The following is a 23,410-nucleotide window of genomic DNA, read 5'->3' on the forward strand; positions in this document are numbered from 1 at the left end:
ACATTTTCTCTCTTTATTATGGTTAATGAAGAAAAGCCTGCGTACCCAGCTCTATAACTCAAGCTATTCATACGACTCATTCCTTAAAAAAAAAAAATAGCGGACAAAAAATAAACTGCATATAAAGGCAGCAACTTCTGTGATCTTTTAGCTTTCCCATAGTGCTCTATAAATCCTCCGATGTATTGTTTACCTGGACATTTTAAGGCTCCAATTAAAAAAAAAAATTGGGAGGGAAAAATAAATAAATTTTATAGGTTCCAGTTCCTAGTAAGCTGCACCGAGACAGCCGTCACCTCCATGTCAATTCTTTATTCCAAGACGGTAGCATGTCACAGCTGTGAAGGAGAAAAGGGTGTTATCTGTTATTAATTGCCAGTCTAGTCCATTCTGGCAACAGAGAATGCTATGCGACACCTGAGGTCCACTTTTCATGCAAGAATCATGTTAGAACATGTATCACCAGCATCAGGTGACATTACTGATAAATGAAAGTAGCCCCTCTGCCGCTATTTCTTCTGTGTGTACTCGCCCATGTACCATTTTGAAATAATAGAAAGGTTATGTTGTAATTCAGAACCTATAACCATTTTAGGAGGCTGTAATAAAGATACATTCCTGTGCTTATGCCAAGTATTGAATTTGGCAGGTCACATAAATCAGCAGTAAGGACATACTTGTCAGGAGCAGACTGCGTATCACTGCCCCAGGAGCTAGATAGAAAAGGCAAAACTACAGTCATGTATGCGCACTTTCATTGTGCACCTCATCAATATCAATGTTGCACAGTCACATAAAAAAACAAAACACCACAAAATAAAAAAAATGGATATATAAAACGTACCGCGCAACACAAGTGACTATGTTCCCTAGGCCACTTTCATTTTAATAGCACTGACCAATGGCTTTAAAGTGTAGATCTGCCACTTAACGCAATAAATCCAATCAGCCTCTGTGTGTGGTCCACACTTTAATTACATTCTCTAAATGAATTACTGTTATGTTGTATAAACCAGATGTCCTAAAATACGTCTCCGCAGAAATGGCTCATTTATGCTCAGTCTTTGTAAAATGATGAAGGGTCCGCCTGAAAGGGCTTTCACTTTCCTTTGCTGTACATCAGTGGTGTGTACAGTGGAGTTCACACACCTAACAGAACAATGACTATCACAGACTGCAGAGCTATGTGAATAGAGTGTTTTCCATGTATGCCGTTTACTATTACACCATCACAGTACATGACAGCCATTTAAAGCTCACGTTACTGCATGTCATTAATGAAAGTGGCTTGAGAATAATAATATTATTGTTATTATTATTTTTATTATTATTATTAATAATATTAATAATAAAATGCAGTGCATGGATGCCTTTAGGCATCCGAGAAACAGCTTTACCCGTAGTAATCATTGGCTGTACGCATGTATATGTGTAATCCTGCACAGATGTGTGTGCGCATAAATCCCTGGACACAAGCCACGATCAGGGATTTACGCCCATGCGTGAATATACACAAGCAAAGCGTTTATCTACAGCTATTCGTTAATATTGAAAGCTGTACCCTGCAGCTGTGTCTGAGGTGTGGAAATACACCCACAACTTATGTCAGATGCTCAAAAGCATCCAGCTGCATGAGGTCCAAAGCCAGCCATAGACTGTTCAAATCTTGGCTGGTTGCTTTAAGACCCCTTTCACACTGGGGGGTTTTTCCAGCGTTTTCTCGGTGAAAAAAAAAAAAAAAAAAAAAAAGCACCTCAATGGGAAGGGGCGTTTTAGGAGCGTATTTACCGCTCCCAAATCGCTGCAAAGAAGCTGCTTGAGGGACTTGTTTTTGAGGCCCTGCCAGTGCAGCAGCACTCGGGCTTTCACATTGGGATTGCAGATGAGGCTTCTTTCTGGCGCTTTCTTTAACAATAATCTAAATAATCTAAACAAATCGGCCAACTAATCGGATAAAAATAAACGTTAAAAACAAACAAACATTCTTGAAGGTCTATAAGCAGTGGTAAAATATAAATAACCAGCTATATGGTTACGGAAAAAAAAAATATATGTAATCCACGCTGAGAACAGCCAGAAGATTCTCTTTTTGGGTCCACTGCTGGTGCTGTCTGCTACTCCACCCCCCCCCCCCCCCGAGTGCCCTCAATAGCAAGCCACCTGCTAGGTGGGCATTTAAGCAGGCTCACTCCGGAACCATGCTACTGTGAATTGTTCACACACAGAGCCGCAGCCTGCTCTCCTTATTGGCCCACTGGCTGTGATTGACAGCAGCAGGAGCCAATGACAGACCAAAGAGACGCTGCTCTCATGCACGTCGCTGGATAGAGATGGAAGTGCACCCAGAATGTTTTTTACCTTAATGCATTTTACACAAACCAATCAATATACAATTATTGGGATTTTTAACCAAAGACATGCAAGCAGAATGAATTAGGAAATTAGATTTTCGTTTATATAATAAAAACCCAGCTGTGATCAAATACCAACAAAAAAAGCTCTATTTATGCAAGGAAAAAAAAAATGGATTTACATTGCTTGACAACTAATTGTCAGTTCAATTAGCGCAGTGCCGCTGAGCAAAATATGGCCTGTCATGAAGGGGTTAAAACCTTTTGGACCTTCTCCTGTCCAGGACTACATGTCCCACGAGGCATTGCTCCTCACACAATCGCATTCACAAGGTCTCAGGCACTGATTTACATGTATGGACAGTGTGCTGCATTGTGTATACCGACATGTATGGGTGGGTGGTGTACTGACCTGTATGTGCGCTTCACCATTTCCTGGTATGTAAACAAATACAGTAAAACCTTAGATTGCAAGTATAATTCGTTCCGGAAGCATGCTTGTAATCCAAAGCACTTGTATATCAAAGTGAATTTTCCAATCAAAAAATTATGGAAACTCAATGATTCAATCCCACAACCATTTATTCATAAGTCTTTCAGTTTATAGTCCATATAAAAAGACTATAGCAATGTGATAGGTTGTGTAACCATAAAATGTCCATCCACAAATGGCAACCTCCCCAAGGGGATTAGAAGCAAAATCCAGCAGGAGCTACAGAGTATAAAAGAAAAGAGGAGCCTCCAAGTGTAGCAATATAGTTACATTTAATGAAGTTTCAACATTTACCAAATCACACGATTAAAAAAACGCAGTATGCAGTCATCCGGGGTAAAGCGATCCACATAGACCATCCTCCGCACCGCCGGCTCTCACGGATGTCAGTCTGCAATTGTGACAGAGAACAAAAAGCTAGATCTGCGCTATCCTAATAGTGAGCAGCCACAAACAATCCAGTGAAACAAGAAAGCAATATGTGGTATACAAAAAATTGCAGCGCTGAGAAATAAATGAAATAAAAAAGACACTAGAAGTCTGTATTATCACTAAAAATTTGTGTAATCAAACATAAGTCTACATATGTGCATCAATTTGACTTGATAGATGAATGAACCATGTGTGACAAATTATTCCAAACCCACGGTGATTCACGGTAAACTTAACGTGTGAAAACACCCACCACCAAAAGGGGAGGCTTACCGGATATATAGAACCCAAGTGAGCGTACGCTCAAAGGGTCAATTAGGCTGAATGTAAGTAGATGGAGGACACATCAACAGGAACTAAGTGTGCGATCGGCAGGTTACACTAAAGACATCACTTGAACCAGGACGGGGGGGAGGTGTCAACTTGGAGATGACTCGCAGAAGATCAGACCATACCCGAAGTGCATAGAGAAAATGAAAGGCACATAGTGTAATTCCGTAAAAACATGGAAGGTTTAATGACGGTTAAAAACACTTACAGTTGGACGGATAAAAAAGCACATCAATATAGATATATATCAATATAGATATATATCCATCTATCTCTATACACACACACACACACACACACACACACACAGCACTCCAGAAGAGTTATCACTATCTGAAAAACCTTGAGACTTCAGCAGCTCTTCCTCAGATACCAAGCTGTTAAACCCAGCTTCTCTATCTGAGGATGCAGGATGGGGCCCTGCGAAAGCAAGTCTTTCCTGGTCGGAAGAGGAGGAAGAATGGACAATCTCTTTAGGCTAGCAAACCACAGTCTTTTTGGCCAAAAAGGTGTTATAAATATGAGGTCCGTCGCTTCTGTCAAAAAAAGACTGCTGAGATCAATCTCACTGAAGGGAAGGCATAACAGAGGCTGAACTGCCAAGGGTTGGCGAACGCGTCTATCCCTCTTGCCTGATCCCATGGATGAATCGGGAAAAACTGAGCTATCTTCTTGTTCTCCGAGGCAGAGAGGTCCACCCCCAGCTGTCCCCATTTTTGTACGATCTCACAAAATCTGCCAGCGAGTTTTGAGCACCTTTTAGATGGACGGCTGACAGAGAAGACAGGTTCGCCTCTGCCCAGGACAGGATCTTGTTGGCTATTCTTTGTAGAGCAGGACTTCTGGTCCCCCCTTGCTTGTTCAGATATGCGACAGCCGCCGCATTGTCTGTGCGAACCTGCAGATGCTGTCCCTCGATCCTTGCATGGAACGTCTCTATTGTTCTCAAGATTGCCAGAAGTTCCCTCTGGTTTGAGGACCGACTTGCCTCTACTGGTGACCATGCCCCCCCTGGGCCATGGTTTCTTCCAGATGAGCGCCCTACCCCCAGGCACTGGCGTCGGTAGTCACCACTCTGGCCATCGGTTGGGTCCAGGCTAAACCCTTGTCTAGGTTGTAATGGGCCCGCCACCACCACAGAGTCCTCTTGACCCTGGATGAAAGGGGCATCTGGAGGTCTAGGTCCTGTCTCCTGCCGCTCCAATAACGGTGCATGATATCCTGTAAAGCTCACTGGTGGAACCTCGCCCAAGGTACCGCTGGGAAACATGCCATCAGACTCAGCACCCTCATTACCTCTCTGATTGTGGCTACCTGATAGGATTGCAGCTGGGCTACTGCCTGATCCACTTTCATAATTTTTTCCTTGGGGAGAAAGATCTTCCTCTCCACTGAAGAAACCTTGTACCCCAGATACAGGACTTCCTGAGATGGGATCAATTGGGATTTGTCCTTGTTGATTAGCCACCCGAGCAAAGAGAGGAAGCTCTGTTCCTCCCTTAAGTCTTTCTCCAGTTGCTGAGCCAATTTGGCCACAAACAAGAGGTCATCCAAATATGGAATTACCGTTATAGCCCTGACGGGGCTAGGGCTTCTGCCAGAACTTTCGTGAAGATTCTTGGCGATGAGGACAGACCAAACGGAAGAGCCCGGAACTGGAAGTGCAGTATCTTTGAATTTACGCTGACTGCCAACCTGAGGTATTTTTGGAATTCCTGATGAATTGGAATTTGTAAATAGGCATCTCTGAGATCTATAGTAGCCATGTGACAACCTGGGAACAGTAGCTTTGATACTGTAAAGATCGACGCCATCCTGAAACTTTTGCATTTCAAACTTGTTCAGGGGGCGCAGGTTCAGGATTAACCTGAACTTTCTCGGTGACTTCTTTACCACAAACACATGGGAGTACATTCCCTGTCCGTGCTAATTCTGGGGCACCTGACTCAGCACTTTCTGATCCACCAAATCCCCCAGTAACAGACTTGGGGCCTCTGCTTTCTCTCTGTCCCAGAGTAGTTGTGTAACCTGAAAATTTGAGGGGGGGCATTGACTCGAACTCAATTTGTACCCGTTTCTTATGATGTCCAATATAAAACGGGCTTGAAGTCGATTGTGGGAGGAACTACTAGTCTTCCTCCCACCGGGACGCACGAGTCACTGAGGTTTTGTGGTTGCTTGAGAAGGATTAAATAGGATTCCTCCCTTCCATGCCCCTTGTGGCCCACCCAATGTTTTTGAGTTGACCCTCCTTCTGCTGCATCTGTTGCCTGGGCCCTCGAAAAAAAAGTTTCCCTTCTGATTTTTTATTTTTCTCGGGAAACACCTTTTTTCTATCTTGAGTCCTTTCAAGTGCCTTCTGGAGGCCAGGCCCAAACAGATGGTCACCTGAAAATGGTAACCCACAAAGCTTTAGTTTTAAGGCGGCGTCACCTGTCCAGGTTTTTAGCCACACAGCCCTTTTAGCAGCATTCACCAGAGCAGCTGACCTGACTGCCAGTTTTATAGATTCCTCTGAAGCGTCTGCCAGAAATCCAACTGCTTTAAACATTAGAGGGAACGATTTTAAAAGTTCCTGTCTAGGAGTGCCAGCAGAAAGATTTGAGCCTGTAATTGTGTAAGCCAACACTCTAAATTTCTGGCCACACAAGTCGCTGCAAGAGCTGGTTTCAAACCTATAGAAGAGGCATCCCAAGCTCTCTTTAGCAGTAAGTCCCCTCTCTTATCCATAGGATCTTTAAAGCGGTAGTCCGCTGAAAAAAAAAAAAATATGTTAAAAGCCAGCAGCTACAAATACTGCAGTTGCTGACTTAATATCAGCACACTTACCTGTCCTGGAGTCCAGCGCCGTCCGCAGCAGAGGACGAGCGATCGCTCGTCACTCTGCTGCCCCCCCGCAATCCTCGGTGAGGGAACCAGGAAGTGAAGCGCTCCGGCTTCACTGCCCGGTTCCCTACGGGGCATGCGTGAGTCGCGCTGCGCTGTCTGACTGGCTCCCACTGTGTTCTGGGAGCCAAGTGTTCCCAGAACACAACGGGGGACGGGGGGACGGGAACTGACGTTCTTCCCGCAACCTACCGCAGACTGTGTGGCCGGAAGTGGGTGCAAATACCTGAAAGGTGTCAAATGTGAAACCGGAGGGGGGGGGGGGAGGTTTTCCGATCTGCGGGAGTTCCACTTTAGGGTGAGCCTAGATCAAAGGCCAAGTCCGTTTTCTTTGAGATTTTGGCTAAGGGAGCATCTAATTTGGGAACTTTGTTCCAGGGGTGAGTGGCATCCGCTTCAAACTGAAATCACCGCTTAAGGCTACCTGAAAAGAAAGGTCTCTTTTCCAGCTGTTCCTACTCCAGCAGAATCGATTCAATCAACGATTTGTGAATGGGAAAAACCCTGGTCCTACTTGCACTAGACCCCTGGTACATCAGGTCGTGCTTAGAGAGTTGAACCTGTTCCTCACAGATCTCTAGAGTGTCATAAATTGCTTTAAGTAGATCCCCCACATCATCCAGAGATAATTTATATCTGGACACCTTGGAGGAATCTTCCTCCCCCTCCGAATCGGATGCTGAATCCACTGATCTGGGAGTCCTTTCCCTATCTTCTTCCTCTTCTTGCCTCTGTGGCAAGGACGGCATACTAGCTGCTCTCGATAGGGAAGAAGAGGGGCCCTGCACCCTATCCATTAATCCCTTAAAAGACTCGAATGTGGATGCAAGCTCGTCTTTTACAAATGATAGTATCTTGTGACAGGCTGTCACTGAATCATCTTTTAAAAGACTGCCGACACACTCAGGACATAGTGGCTTTTCCCAATTGGCACCAAACTTAGTCCCGCATACTGCACATTGTTTTTTTCTAGGCGGCTGTGTCTTGTCCTGGGCTTTAACCTGAAAGCCAAAACAAACACATGAACAATCCCATTAGTTCACATCCTTGCTATCCACCACCACTGTGTGCTGCTAGCCTAGTCAGTGCTTCACCCATTACCAAGGGCTCTCCACCCAGGAAGGGGATAAACAGAGCCTAAAAACCCTAGCCTCCCAGAGTAAGACATGGCCTGCCCTCAGCACGCTTACCCAAGAGGCGCCGGAGCCTGTATGTGCTACTGCACTCTCCATGCTCTTGGGTGTAAACTCAGTCTGAGCGTTTTCTCCCTTGCTCCGACTCCCTGTGAAACACCGCCACGCCGAGGAGATCGGAATGACATCTCGCAGCGCCCCCTGATGACGCGGTTCCGTCGGAAGTACCGTCATACTTCCTGTCGTTGGAATGCAGAAACTCTGCCCTTCGTCGGAAGAGGACTGCAAACGATCGTCTGAAAACGGCGTCTCTCACCCTCCAGCCGTCGGATGCATCTGCCATCAAGGTAACCGAACAAACAAAAGGGAAGAATTCTGCCATAACCCCATAACCCGGGGTCCTGCTCTCTCTGAGCATATTTGGCAGCGGTGTCTCTAGCAACCCTAAACTCCCCAGATAGGCCGAATGGGTGCCAACAGGCTGATGATGGTTCATACCAGGGTGCTCTCCCAGTACAGACCTGAGATAAGGAGCTTCCCTATGGTTCCTTTACGTGCTCCTTCCCTTCCGGCAGAAAACACAAAAACTGAAGAGGAGGACCGCCTTTTAACTATTGGTATACGCGTTTCCTGTCCCTGAGGGAGGAGCCATACATCTCAGAGGCTGTCCTGGAAGACGAAAGGAGAAAATATTCTAGTTTTTGATCAAGTAGGGCAAGATTAGAACTCCGGTCTCATTTTTACTGCCATTAGGTGCTCTGTTCGAGAGATTTTCCTTCACTACCTGTTAGGTTAACAGCAGTGTCAGGACACAGATGGAACTAAATATGCGGCAGGACTTCTAGACTTCCCAACTCTCTAAAGATCATTTGTTACCGAGTTGATGGTCAGAGACTGCAGACATGGTGCAAGATATTAATGCAGCCTCAGCAGTGTCCATAAAATGTAGCCTGCCTGTGCCCAGCAGCCGCACCAGTGCCCGTCATATGCAGCCTGCCTGTGCCCAGATCATCGGTGATCTCTGTGTGTCAGGGCCCACTGATTCAATGTCCCGTGATAGGAGATGGAGGAGGACCCGGCACGTCAGAGAGAAACTGCCGCAATGGGCAGCATTCTGGGCGGACCACGCCCCCTTTCGGTATCGTCCATTTCTGTCATACGGCCGAATGACAAAAAACTGTTTTCGGGTGATAATTTTCGGCAGCCGAAAATTTGGTGCACGACTAGAGCAAACCTAGTGAAAATGGTGCGTTTGCCTCAGCCGTACATATTGCATAATTGTCCTGTGTGGCTATCGCTACGTTTATTCAAAACTATAGATTCTGTCTTTAGGGATTTTATATGGAAATATAGAAATCCAAGAATTAGACTTGCTATACTGCAGCTAGCCAAAGACAGTAAGGGAAATTGCGGTGCCTAATGCAAGACTATATTTTATTGTATCGCAGTTACAGAATGAGGTGGCTATGCATGATTTAATACAGAAGGTTATATTATCCCAAGTTACTATGTCTCCGTTGGTCCAATTAGTAGCAGCTCATAATTTCCACGTAAAAAAAGAAAAAATTTCCCACATTTCACCTGATCCATAGGTTATGGGAGGTAGTATGGACCATCACCCAACACAAAATTAATGCCTGAGACAGCCTATGTTTGTCTTAATTACAATTAATTATTTTGGCTTAGGTGAAATTTGAATGGCTGTAAACCGGCCAAACTGAGCAACTTTATTAACAAGTGTTTCACCTCTGCTTCCAAATTTCCAGCTGACAATTTACAGGCCAATTCTACAAGATTTGGTATCATCAAGCTCTCTACTTACTGAAGTGCAAAACAATAGAAATCCTTACCTGCTGCAACTGCTCAATAAATACAGCTGATAATCCATCACATTAACAGCCAACTTCCATCTTTACTTCTGGGTGCCAGAGGCAAGAAAGAACCCGAGCAGTCTGAACAGCGACCAGGGCCTCTACGGCACAAACGAATGGCTGACAGTCACAGCACTAACAGCCCAGTAATGACGGGTTAACTGCTTAAATTACAGTGTAAAGGGGAACTACTTGCAAAACTAAAAAACTCTGTGGTAAATTAGTAGTAAAAAGGAAAAACAAAAATTATTTAACAAAGTTTGGAGCATGCAGCGGTGTCAAACTCTGTTCCGTTTCTGTGGCTCTAGACACCATATAGCCATTGCACATAATGTAGTTTTATGTGCCACTGAACAGGTGTCTGTAAAAACAGTGAACGCCGAGTTATGCATTTTACAGCAATTTTGCTGCAAAATGATTTTCGGCATGCGAATATTAAGCTCAAATTCACACTATTACTGCCATGTGAATCGTACAGCAACAGCACCACATTCCTGTGCTATTCACATGCGATTCAGTGCAGTGCGATTTAAAACTTTTCATTTTAAATGGACTCAAATCACAAAGTAGGGAAGTCATCTTTTTAACTACATGCCGACCAGCCGCCGCAGTTCTACGGCAGCAGGTCGGCTCTCCTGCACGAGAGCACGTAGTATAATGTCAGCTCTCAAAGCGGCCACTACGGGGGCGCGCGCGTGTCCCCCGCTCGCTCCTGACTCCCGCGCGCGTGCCCCGGCGATCACCCGCGATCGCTTGTTACAGAGCGGGGACCGGGAGCTGTGTGTAAACACACAGCTCCCAGTCCTGTCAGGGGAGAAATGCCTGACCGTCTGTTCATACAATGTATGAACAGCGATCAGTCATTTCCCCTAGTGAGGCCACCCCCCCTTCAGTTAGAACACACCCAGGGAACATACTTAACCTCTTCCCTGCCAGTGGCATTTTTATAGCACTGATCGCTATAAAAATGCCAATGGTCCCAAAAATGTATGTTTTGTACCATGTGATTCGGCGTGGGTAATCTGCACTGCATTTGTAAACCTTGTATTGACACAAGCAGCAGATCACAAACATTGCGATTGCAATGCTGTGCGGGAAACGCACAGGGATCGCTGCATTTGCTGTACCGCATAAGTTTGAACCTAGGCTTACGCATGAACAGACTAACCTCTAAATATCAACTGAAATGAGCATTGAGCCCAGGAGACTTTATACTGCCCCAGGCATCATCCAGGACAAAATGAGTCAGGTAGGTTTTCACTGAGGGGTGCCAAGAAACTTTACATGACAATCTCTGCGAACGGGCCCTAGTAGGTCCTTTCTATATAGGACAAGGGAGTACACATTTATCAATCTACATACACCTGTTGTCAGGTCACTTACAAAAACGTGGAATGTCCTTGCAGCCCTGTGTTCAGGCTGGGTTCACACTGGTGCGATGCCAGACATTGCATGCGATTTGCACCACATTGCTGTGTACATCACATGCAAATTCAGCCAGTTAGATTAGTGAAAATGGTGCAACCATGGACAATACTTTGTTACAAACCGCTTCCAACTCAAACTTATAGGTTGCAGAGCATCACTGCTTTGTTAGTTTATCAAATATTGCTTAAAAATACATTTTGGCCTGGTTCACACAGGTACGATTTGAGATGCGATTTGAGATGTCAAATCGCATCTCAAATCGGCGGCATTTGCCTAATCGGTGCGCCGCCGAGTGTCAGAATACCTGAACTACAAATATGTTCTAGGTCAGTACTCAGAAAACACTGAAGCCAGGAGGACCCACATGATAACCTTTAAAATTTCTTGGCTAACAGTCTAGGGTTGATTTACTTAATTTGGATTGTGGAAAATCTGGTGCAGCCGTGTATGGTAAACAATCAGCTTCCAGGTTTTTTTTTTGTCAAAGCTTAAGCCCCTGTTCACATCAGCTCATTTTGACATGTCAAATTGCATGCCAAATCGCAGCCTATTGCCAGCAACAGCACCGTCCCAATTGGTGTGACTCAGACTTTGCGGCGCTGCGCCGATTTTCAAAAGCAGTTCCTGCACTTTTTGGTTTGAAATTGTACAATTTCAAATGCGCGTTCAGTCTGAATATAGAAGCTGAAGTTAGAAGCTGATTGTCTACCATGCACACTCTAGTTTTAGTAAAATCAACTCCTATGAATTTCTCTCATGACAGGGTTGTCTAAAAAAAATATAGTAATAATGGGCAGAGGGAAGTAACCCAAAGCAAACAGATTACACTTTAGTCCCCTTTCACACAGTCGGACCGTTCATGTCCGCCTGTCATATTTGTCGGCGGACCTGAACGGCCGCTCCATACATCTCTATGGAGCATCGGATGTCAGCAGAGACATGTCCGCTGACATCCAACCCAATCCGCTAAAATCAGACGGATGGTGAAACGTCGCAATCTGTCCATGGTGCATCGGATGAGATCTGATGAAAACGGACATGCTGTCAGTTTTCATCAGATCCATATATAGGAGACAGCGGCGCTGCACAAGCCCCTCCCTGCTCAGTGAGCAGAGATGGACTTGTCATCCGCTGGCTCAGCGGAGATCCACGGAGAGATATCCCACTGAGCTGGCGGACTCGGAGACAGATTCGCCTAGTGTGAAAGGGGCCTACTGATACATCAGTTTGAATGATACTTTCTGATCATCCTAAAAAGTATAATAGCAATTTTTTTTCTTCTAGTTTTGGACAGAGTAAAGAAGGATTAGAACCCCTGTCAGTTTTTTTTATCAATAACAATTTTATTGGTCAATGGTTCAAGTGTACATAACATACAGCCATTCAGCGCCTTTGGCACGCAGGGGCAAAATAAAGAATAAACACATTAACAGTAGCCTAGGGCGTATACATTATCTCTGCCTGGTAATTGCGAGTATTCCAGCTTGCCTATTAAAACCAGTGACGCCAACGTGGCGAAGTGCAAGCTGGCCATCGTCCTTACGGACTATCCACATGTTAAGGCTAAACTAAACAGCAGACTTAACTTCTAAGTATCATAGCACCTGGAGACACTAGGGGTCTCCCAAGATAGAGAGGAAAGAAAAGAGGGGAAAAGAAAGAGGGAAAGAGGGGGTGTCATCATTTTGGCCCACGTACCTTCTCAGGGTGGATCCTCCCGGCAGTGCCACAGCTCCCAGACCTCTTCGTGAGCCTCCTGCCGATCCCGCAACCTGGCGGTCATCCTCTCCATGATCTCCACGTCTTTGATCCTGGCGTATAGGGCTTCAGGGGGAGGGGGAGACCGGCGTTTCCAATGCAACGCCACCAGGCAGCGCGCTGCCGTAAGAATGTGTCGGGCCAGTTTCTTATATGGAGACGGGAGTCTTATCGGAGGGAGACCTGGGATGAAATATTTTGGGGAGGAAGGGATCTGCCTCTCTAGGAGCCGCTCCAGCAGCTGCCGGACCGAGTCCCAGAAAGGGGCAATCAGTGGGCAGCCCCAGTAGACATGAAGGAGGGTGCCCCTTGCCCCCAGGCACCGCCAACAGCGGTCCAAGCTAGTGGGATAGATGGCATGGAGGACGTCCGGGGTCATGTACCAGAAACACAGAATTTTATAGATGTTTTCTTTGTATAGCGTGCAAATCAAGCTCTTTGCCGCCTGCCCCCAGATCTCATGCCATTGTTCCACGGGGGATCTCCTCGCCCAGAGCCTTTTCCCATTTAGTCATATATGCATGCTTGCCTTTCGACTCCATGGGCCAGGCATTCAGTATAGAGTATATCCCCGAGATCAATCCCCTCTGGGCCGACCCCGCCAGAATCAAAACGCTCAAAACGGGGTGGGGGGGGAGGTAACTGCAATTTTGAAGCCATCGACAAGGCATAATGGCGTATTTGGAGATACCCGTAGAATTCCCGGTTCGGGAGATCATGTTGGGTCCGTAGTTCAGCAAAGGAGCGTAATTTACAGGTCAGAGGGTCTACCAAGTTGCCAAAGTGGAAGAGGTTCCTAGAGGTCCACGGGAATGATATGCGGTGGGTGAGGCTGTCTGGCACCTTGGGGTTACAGGCAAACGAGGTCAGGAGCGAGCTATCAGAGGTCAGCTTACGCCATACCCGTCGGAGCACCGACATTGGGTCAAGCACAGGAGACTATTGGGGTGGACTGGGGCCAGCCATAGCTTCTCAATTTCCGCCCACTTGTTATATGAACGCAATGTAAACCAGGACGCTATGGCTCGCAGCTGGGCCGCTTGGAAGTACCTAACAAGGTCTGGGAAGGCCAGACCTCCATCTGAACGCACCGCCGTCAGGACTGAACGTGGGATCCTATGACGCTTGTAGTTCCAGGTAAACTAACAGATCTGGAGTTTTCTTAGGTGGGCATGCGGGACTTGGATGGGTTCGGTTTGGAACAGGTATAGGACCTTCGGGAGGATAGTCATTTTCACCGACGCGACCCTCCCCAGGAGAGATATATGATGCTTTTTCCACGGTAACAGGAGGGCTCTGATGGAGCGGAAGAGGGGGGGGGGGGATTTATTGATAAAGTGTGCGGAAGCTCGGGGTAATATATACTTTATATGTACTTTAGGGCGGTTGTTTTCCACGTGTAGGGGGAAGTACGTTTGCAGATGGGTCGCCTCACCAATCGGCATGTTAAGCGGGAGCACCTCCGATTTGGACACATTAATTTTATACCCCGAAAGAGCGCCGTACCGTCTGCGTGGAGATTCGGAAGGGATGTTCTAGGCTGGGTCAGGGTTAAAATCACATAGTCTGCGAACAGCGACATTTTGAACTCCCGATCTCTAACTATAATGCCCTTAATACTGGCGTTCCCTCGGATAGTGGCAGCCAGGGGTTCTACACATAATGCAAATAGCAAGGGGGAGAGTGGACAGCCCTGACTAGTGCCATTTGTCACCGGGAACGAGGGGGAGAGAGCAAAGGGAGTTTTAACTTGGGAGGAGGGGTTTACATATAGGTGCCGAATCGCCTGCAGAAAGGGTCCCCGGACTCCCACATGTTGTAACGTGGCGAACAGGAAGGGCCAGCCCAGGCGATCAAAGGCCTTTTCCGCGTCTAAACTAAGTAGCAGAGACTGCAGGCCCTCCCTGTTGGCCACCTCCACCAGGGCGATTATCACTTGCTTGGCAGAGAGGGACAAAGCCCACCTGATCCTTATGGATAAGGGAGGGGAGGACTGAGTTCAGACGGACAGAGTAATTTAGTGAAGATTTTGAGGTCTGAGTTTAGAAGGGTAATAGGCCTATAGTTGGCACAGATGGAAGAGTCCTTATCCAGTTTGGGTATCACCGTGACAAAGGACCTCTGCATGTCCACTGGGATGGGGGCATCACAAAGAAATGTATTGAATAGTTTGCACATATAGGGGAGCAATCACCGGTCAGTTTTTATTGCTGCCTGTGCCCCCCGTTAAGGAGATTCACCCGCTCTATTTGTCCTGTTTACCATTATAATTGAAATTAAAAGAAAATCCCACATTTTGGGTTGTCCCTAAATAAGTAATAGGTGAAATCTTCCAATGGGAACGCATCATTTTGAAGGGATTTCCTTTCACTTCCTGTTTGGTTTATGGGACAGGAAGTGAAATCTCCGCAATAGGGCACAGATGGTGAAAGAAAAAAATCTGGCAAGGGTTAATTATCCCTCACCTTATCCAAAATTAAAATAAAGGTTTTGCCTATAGCTCCACTTTAAAAGAGGATTACACATTCGTGTTGCATTTGGACACAAAAATGATTATATAAAAAAACTACTACAGAAACCAAACATTTCTCCAAGGGTAGAGCCGATATATTTGACTTTGCCAGTTTCCACAAACCACCTCTAGGAGTTACATTAACAATTTCTTCTGCTCGTGTCAGACAATTGCGATTGGCAGTACACCAAAGAGGTTCATATCTAGCATTAGGAAGTCCCATTCAGTTTAACTTTTTCCTGTAATGTTGAAGATATTTGTAGCTGGTCAGTTCTTGAAATGGCTAGGACAAGCTACCAAACATTATAGAACAAATCCAGTTGAACGTAACTAACAAATACTGGCTATATCATGACCTGGGCAAATAAAGAGCCTTCACAGACAAAGCAGTTTATACTTTGCTCCAACCTTCAAGACTCACGCACTCATGTGCCTTGGGTTATACCTTAAACTTCTTCCAGCATTTCAAAGAACATCATAAAATATATGGACAGCCCAGATAAAACATACATTGACCATGGTAAGAGCCGGTTCACACAAGGGCGACTTGGGATCCGACTTGAAGACACCCCAAGTCGCGCTGTTGAGAAAAATCAATGGAAGTGAATGGAGCCGTCTTAATGTACACTACTGAAGTCGCTCCGACTTCAGAAAAGGTTCCTGTACTACTTCGATCCGACTTCTAGGTGACTTGTACCCATTGATTTCAATGGAAGTCGCCTCCAAAGTTGGATCAGTGTCCTTACTGAAGCAACAATACACAAAGTGAAAAAAAAATTCTCAGGCAAACCCCTCCCTCCCACAGAGCTGATTGTTGTTTGATTGGCCACTGGAAAGGCGCCGGTCCTGGAGGCGACTTGAAGTTGCCTTGTAAGTCGCACGCTCAGGTCACCTCGCAAAGTCGCGGCCAGAGTCGTGTTGCCCCTGTGTGAACCGGCTCTAACTGACCATGGTTATCTATATATGAAATAACAAATTCTCTTGCATCAAATCAGTCCTGTGCCATACAGGGTTATACCCAAAACCTGTTCTGGAATTTTCACAAAGAACATAGCATAAAAGATATGGACAAATATTGACCATGACCAGACTTTATTCATATAATGGGTTGGTTACGTTTAACATTGTAATAAAGATCCGTTGAAGTTCGTACCTGCGTGATACACCGCCTTGAGGCACAACATATAATCCCATGTCTATGTGTTTGATCTTGCAAGGGATGGCGCCCCTGATGAAAATATTAATTTCACCCCACCTGAACTTCATAATTATCATTGACCATGGAAAGTGGACCTTATGGGCTTAATTTATTAAAACTTTGGAGTGCAAAATCTGTCTTCCAGGTTTTTTATGTCAAAGCTTGAACAAGCTGATATTAGAAGCCGATTGTTTCTATGCACACCTGCACCAATTTTTGCACGCTCCAGTTTTAGTAAATCACCCCCAAAATTATGGAATAACCAATTATTTTGCACCACATCAGTCTACTGTGCCATACAGGATCATACCCAAACTCATTCCTGAATTTTCACAAAGAACAGCACAAAATATATGCAGAAATATCATTGCCCATGGAGAGTGAACCCGATTTGTCTATATATGAAATAACTAAGGCCCCTTTCACATGTGCGGACCGTATGTCCGCATTTTCATCCATCCGTTGCGATTTTTCGGACGGAAGAAGATCCTGCATTTCTTCCGTCTGGCGGATCAGATCGGGTGAACACGGACATACGGTCCATGTTCATCCGATCCCCCCATAGGGGAGAGCGGAGGAAAAACAGGGCAGTCTCTGCACAGTGTGCGGGGACCGCCCTGTCAGCCGACGGCTCAGCTGGGATTTTACGGAGGATCCCCGCTCAGCAAAGCGGACACACAGAGGCGTATCATTACTGATCCGCCCCGTGTGAAAGGGCCCCAATTCTCTTGCACCACACAGAATTATACCCAAAACATCTTCCCAGATTTCCACAGGGAACATAGCATAAGATATGGACAAACCTGGAAAAAAGGACGAACACTGACCATGGAGAGTGCACTCAGAATCTGGTCCAGGTGTGCATGCTAGCCCAGTGTTTCCCAACTCAAGGCACACCAACAGGTCATGTTTTCAGGCTTTCCATTATTTTGCACAGGTGATTTGATCAGTTTCACTGCCTTCGTAATTACCACAGCCATTTCATCTGAGGGAAATCCTGAAAACATGACCTGTTGGTGTGCCTTGAGGACTGGAGTTGGGAAACACTGTGCTAGCCTATCAGCTTATAAATTCAGCTTGTTCAATTAATCTCTAATAAAACCTGGAAGCGGATTGGCTTCTATGCACAGCTTTTTCACGTCTCAGTTTTAGTTAAATCCCCCCACCTAATGGTCTATATAAAAAAAAAAAACAATTTCCCTTGCCCCATATCAGTCTCCTGTGCCATACAGGATAATACCCAAAACTTGTTCCCACAAGGAACATAGCATAAAAGATAATGGACAAACCTGGATAAATAAGGACACATCATTGAGCATGGAGATAGGAACTTATTAGGGAGATTACCTAAAACTGGAGCACTCAAATCAGTGCAGCTGTGCAAGGTAGTCAACTACTAGCTTCAGTTGGCTCAATTAAGCCATGACAATAAGACCCCTTTCACACTGAGGCACTACAACGCTAAAAATAGTGCCAGCAAAGCACCCTGAAAGAGCCGCTCCTTTAACTCCAGGGTGAAAGCCCGAGGGCTTTCATACTGGAGCGCTGCACTGGCAGGACGGTAAAGTCCTGGTAGCAGCATCTTTGAGGCGCTGTAGGAGCAGTGTATACAGCGATCCTGCCTATTGAAATCAATGGGCAGCGTCGCAAAAATCACGGGCAAAGCGCTGCTGCAGCGACGCTTTGCGGGCGATTTTAACCGATAGCGGGGGTTAAAAGCACCTGCTAGCAGCCGAATAGCACAGTGAAAATGACGGTAAAGAGCCGCTAAAAATAGCGGCCCTTTACCGCCGACACCCCCACGGGGAAGGGCTCTTAAACATGGAAGCTATTTAGTTCCTAAACATTCTCTTGCATGACATCAGTCTCCTGTGCCATACAGGATTATATCCAAAACTTGTCCCCACAAAGAACATAGTATAAATAAACGATATGAACAAACCTGGATAAAAAGACAAATCATTGACCATGGAGAGTGGGCCTCATGGGGAGATTAAAACAGCTGTGCATGTAACCAATCAGCTTCTAAGACTCCTTTCACAGTGGGGCATTTTGCAGGTGCTATAGCGTTAAAAATAGCTGCTTCATTCACTCCAGTGTGAAAGCCTGAGGGCTTTCACACTGGAGTGGTGCGCTGGCAAGGCATCAGAAAAAGTCTTGCCAGCAGCTTCTTTGGAGCGGTGAACTCACCGCTCCTGCCCATTGAAATCAATGGGCGGCAGCGCCGTACCGCCAGCAAAACGCCGCTGTAGCGACACTTTATAGGCAGTTTTAACCCTTTTTCGGCTGCTAGCGGGGGTAAAACCTCCCCTGCTAGCGGGCGTAAAGAGCAGCAAATCCGACGGTAAAGCGCTGCTAAAAATAGCGTTTTTTTACCGCCAACGATCGGGGTGACTCGGTGTAAAAGGGCCCCAACTTCAGCTTGTTCAATTAAGCCGTGATAAAAATCTGTAAACTAATTGGCTTCCACGCGCTCCAGTTTTAGTAATAATTGTCTATATATGAAATGACATTCTCTTGCACCACATTAGTTTCTGGTGCCATACAGGATAATACCCCAAAACAATTCCAGAATTTCCACAAGAGAAATCGCATGAAAGATATGAACAAACCTGCATAAAAAAAAAAAATAAATAAAAAAAAAAGACATCATTGATCATGGATAGTGGACCTTTATTCGTCTAGTTCACCCCAGATGCAGTTCCGTGCACTTTTTTCCCCCCTCAATTTAAAGTGGAGTTCCACCCATAAATATAACATTACATCAGTAGGTTTAAAAAAATGTCATTAGTCCTTTACGAAAAAATTTTTTTTTTTAGATGCCTTCAAAGTGTTGTTGCTAGGCAGAATAGTTAATCTTCCCTCTTCCTGCACCTAGGTGCTTAATGCTTCCTAACCTACACCGCACAGACTCCTGGGAATGTAGTGGGTGTAACTTTCCAGGAGTCTGTGCACTCCCCAGTCTCAAAGAATCATGTGACTTGGACAGCACAGGTGCTAAAACCTGATCTGACACTGCTTGTGCAGCACTGAGCATGTGCGAGATCTGCAAGGCTGAAATCCAGGAAGTCATACAGTCTGGCTTCATGATGCCCATACTTAAGATGGCCCCAGTCAATTTCTATTTTATAAAGTGTCTAAATGCTGTAACAACCTAACAAAACAGACCTTAGTTTACAGGCCAACTTTACTAGAATACATCAAGCTTGTGTATTACAGGGGTATTTATATTTAAAAAGTGAAATTGTGGCCGGAACTCCACTTTAATTAAAGGAAAAAAAATTTGCCTAAAATTAATGTCTGCAAGGTAGATTCTGTTAAAAAAACTAGTAAATACCTATTAAATTCCTTCATCTATATCACCTCTGGCGTTCTAGTTTCTGTTCTCTCATTCACTTCCTGGTTTGCGGCGCTCGTTCATGTAAGAACTACATTTCCCAGTATGCATTGCGGCACACCCAGTAATTCACACCTCCTTGAAGTCTCTAACACGTAGAGAGCATCCTGCCGCACAGATGTAGTTCCCAGGAGGGGGCGAGCACGTTACTGACCACTGCAGTAAAGCCTCCCTTCATGGTGGTGAGTAACAATCAGACAAGCAGGAAGTGAACAGAACAGAGAAGAAATAGAGCAACTTTTGAGCAAAAACGATCAAATGAGGAAGTGAAAAGAGGAATGTCTGCAGGTAAAAGATGCTTATTACGAAAATAAAAACATTTCCTTTACAACCCCAATAAGTTTGGCATTAAAACCTGGAAGCTGATTGGTGTCTTTGCATAGCTTTTGCACTCTCCAATTTTAGTAAATAACCCATTGTCTATGTATAAAATAACTAGTTCTCTTACAAATCAGTCCTGTGCCATACAGAATTATACCCAATGGGCTAGATTCAGGAAGCTATTACGGCGGCGTATCTCCAGATACGCCACCGTAATTTCAAATCTGCGTCGGCGTATCGTTACGCCGATTCTCAAATGCAGATACGCTCCCTGCCGACGTAACTTGAATGCGGCGGCGTAGAATTGTGTGCAATATTACGTTGGCCACTAGGAACGCCTCCGTTGTTTTCGGCGTAGAGTATGCAAATTACCTAGTTACGTCAATTCACAAACGTACGTGCGCCCGGCGGTAGTTTTTTTACGTCGTTTGCGTAAGGCGTTTTCGGCGTAACGTTGCTCCTGCTATTAGGTGGCGCAGCCAATGTTGAGTATGGACGTCATTCCCGCTTCGAAATTTGAATTTTTTACGTAGTTTGCGTAAGTCGTTCGCGAATAGGGCTGGACGTAATTTACGTTCACGTCGACACCAATACATCGTTGCGGCATACTTGGGAGCAATGCACACTGGGATATGTACACGGACGGCGCATGCGCCGTTCGTAAAACACGTCAGGTCATCACACATTAGCATAAAACACTCCCCCCCTTCCACATTTGAATTACGCGGGCCCCATTTATGCTACGCCGCCACAACTTACGGAGCAAGTGCTTTGTGAATACTGCACTTGCTCCTGTAAGTTGCGGCGTCGTAGCGTAAATACGATACGCTGCGCCGCCGTAACATCAAGCGCAGCTACCTGAATCTAGCCCAAAATGTTTTCCTGAACTGGCACAAGGAACATTGAATAAAAGAAGATGGACAACCCTGGGGAGAAAAAAAAAAAGGGGGGGGGGGGACTAAAGACATTGACCATGGAGACTGGATCTGATTTGTCGATATATGAAATAACTAATTCCCATCATCCAATCAGTTCAAACTTTCCCTTGAACAGAACAGCTGGAGAATTTGTTTGAATGCGATTGGTTGCTGTGGGGAAATCAACACATCTTCCTGACAGAATGACAAGTGGGAGGCTGAAGCTCTTCCGATTTTCCGGAATGAGCGGTGTGCGATTTTGGCGACAAACCACTTGTCGCCAAGAGAAGTCCAAGTTTTAGGCAGTGCGCTCAGTTTACAATTCAACCACAGAGAGCCTCTGCTCTTCGGCTGCCAGCGTGGCACAAGCCTGGTAGGTCTGGTTAGCCATAGCAGCTGCCAGCGTGGCACAAGCCTGGTAGGTCTGGTTAGCCATAGCAGCTGCCAGCGTGGCACAAGCCTGGTAGGTCTGGGTAGCCATAGCGGCTGCCAGCGTGGCACAAGCCTGGTAGGTCTGGTTAGCCATAGCGACGACCCTCGGATGCTAGCCGAGTACACTGAAGGAGAACGGCATGTGCGGGTTAATGAAGTGTTAACAGGGCCTGCCTATATAAAATGACAGACGATTTGACTGCACATCAATGCATTCTCTTTCCATAAAGGGTGTGGAGACAAGATAAATCTTTGCACCAACCATCCAAATATTTCCCAAAGTTACCTGCCCCGACCTGCCTCCCAGACAGTTAACACACAAGCGGCGTGCGATTATCCCCTGGAAAAAGTAGCTGAAATCAGTCATCGCAACAACATCAAACAATTAGCTAAAGACACATTTGTGCTTCTACTAATAAGCCATTCATAACAATACGCTGCGGTGCAACGCAAGACGCTTCCGATATCTAACCGGCGTCTAGAAATTAAATGGATGATTGATCATCCTTGGACTTTTTATCATTAACATAAAAAATAAATATTTTTTTTAAATCTCAGCGTCGCACGCAGCATTCCCCCGCAGATTGGGAAAATTCAACAGCTGCTGATGCGAGTGAATATTCCACGTTATGTATTATGAATTATTGAAGGACGCTGTACTATAAAATTCATTGCAGGAAAGCGAGCCATCCAGGAAGATGATGAGGAGACTGATCACCCAGGTGAGGGGGGGGTCTGCTGTGTGTGGTGGTACCCAGGTGAGGGGGGGGTCTGCTGTGTGTGGTGGTACCCAGGTGAGGGGGGGGGGGTCTGATGTGTGTGGTGGTACCCAGGTGAGGGGGGGGGGTCTGCTGTGTGTGGTGGTACCCAGGTGAGGGGGGGGGGGGTCTGCTGTGTGTGGTGGTACCCAGGTGAGGGGGGGGTCTGCTGTGTGTGGTGGTACCCAGGTGAGGGGGGGGGGGGGTCTGATGTGTGTGGTGGTACCCAGGTGAGGGGGGGGGGGTCTGATGTGTGTGGTGGTACCCAGGTGAGGGGGGGGGTCTGCTGTGTGTGGTGGTACCCAGGTGAGGTGAGGGGGGTCTGCTGTGTGTGGTGGTACCCAGCGGTGTGCAGCACATCTCCCTCCCTCCTATAGGTGCACATTAGTATACAAGCATCAGCATGTGCACAGGGCACACCCCCCTCCACCAATCCCACACACAGCCCTTTACTTTCACTCATCCTCGGTGACACCCATCACCCTGGGTGACACCAGAGCAGCATCCATCCCTTCCCTGCTCAGCCTGTCCAGAGAGGTGACTGGCACTTGTGTCTTTTCCTAAAGACAGAATTAAACTTGGGCCTCTCACGTTTCTGCAAACAGCAACAGCAGCAGCTCCTCCCTGACTCCCAGAAAAGCTCCAGCTGCAGCCCCACAGCAGCTCTATGACTCTGCACTTGCCTCCCCTCCCTCCTCAGCTGCCCCCCTACTATGGTGCTGTGTGTTCCTATGCAGAGCACAAGAAAGGGTCTTACCTCCCCCTGCAGTGTGTCTGCGCACACAGGCTCCTTGTCTGGGACTGCCAATCTCTCCTCCAGCCCTCTGTCTGCAGCTAGTCTACAGCTCACTCTGACAGCCGGAGAGAGGAGACAAGTTCTAGAGGGAGGTGTGAAGGGGGAGGGGGGGGGAAAGCTTCCTGCCCAGCCCTGGCCGCTCGCTTTCGCAGGCTATGCTGACACCTACTGGACGGATGTGTAAATGCCACCCAGCTAAACTTTTCCCCCCGCAGCTGGATGTTGAGCAGGTGAAGTGTTTTTGTATTTGAAAATGTGTTTGTTTTTTTGCTGTACATCATATAGTACTAAAGTGTATAATGCTGACAATTTGGAGTTTAAAGTAGAGGTAAAGGCAAATCTTTTTTTTTTTTTTTTTTAATTAGTAAGTTATTTTTTTTTTTGGCATCTGTGTCCC

General features: G+C 46.2%; 1 protein-coding gene across 1 annotated transcript in view; it reads right to left on the reverse strand.

Moving 5' to 3' along the window:
• Positions 1 to 23,116, reverse strand: part of LDLRAD4 (low density lipoprotein receptor class A domain containing 4) — a 415,207-nt gene extending 392,091 nt beyond the window's left edge. The window contains exon 1 of the mRNA XM_040353920.1: positions 22,975 to 23,116. The gene's annotated coding sequence lies outside the window, so the exon portion shown is untranslated. The remainder of the gene's footprint in view (positions 1 to 22,974) is intronic.
• Between the last annotated feature and the right edge of the window lie 294 nt (positions 23,117 to 23,410).

Source organism: Rana temporaria, chromosome 5, assembly GCF_905171775.1.
Source record: "Rana temporaria chromosome 5, aRanTem1.1, whole genome shotgun sequence".
NCBI lineage: Eukaryota > Metazoa > Chordata > Amphibia > Anura > Ranidae > Rana > Rana temporaria.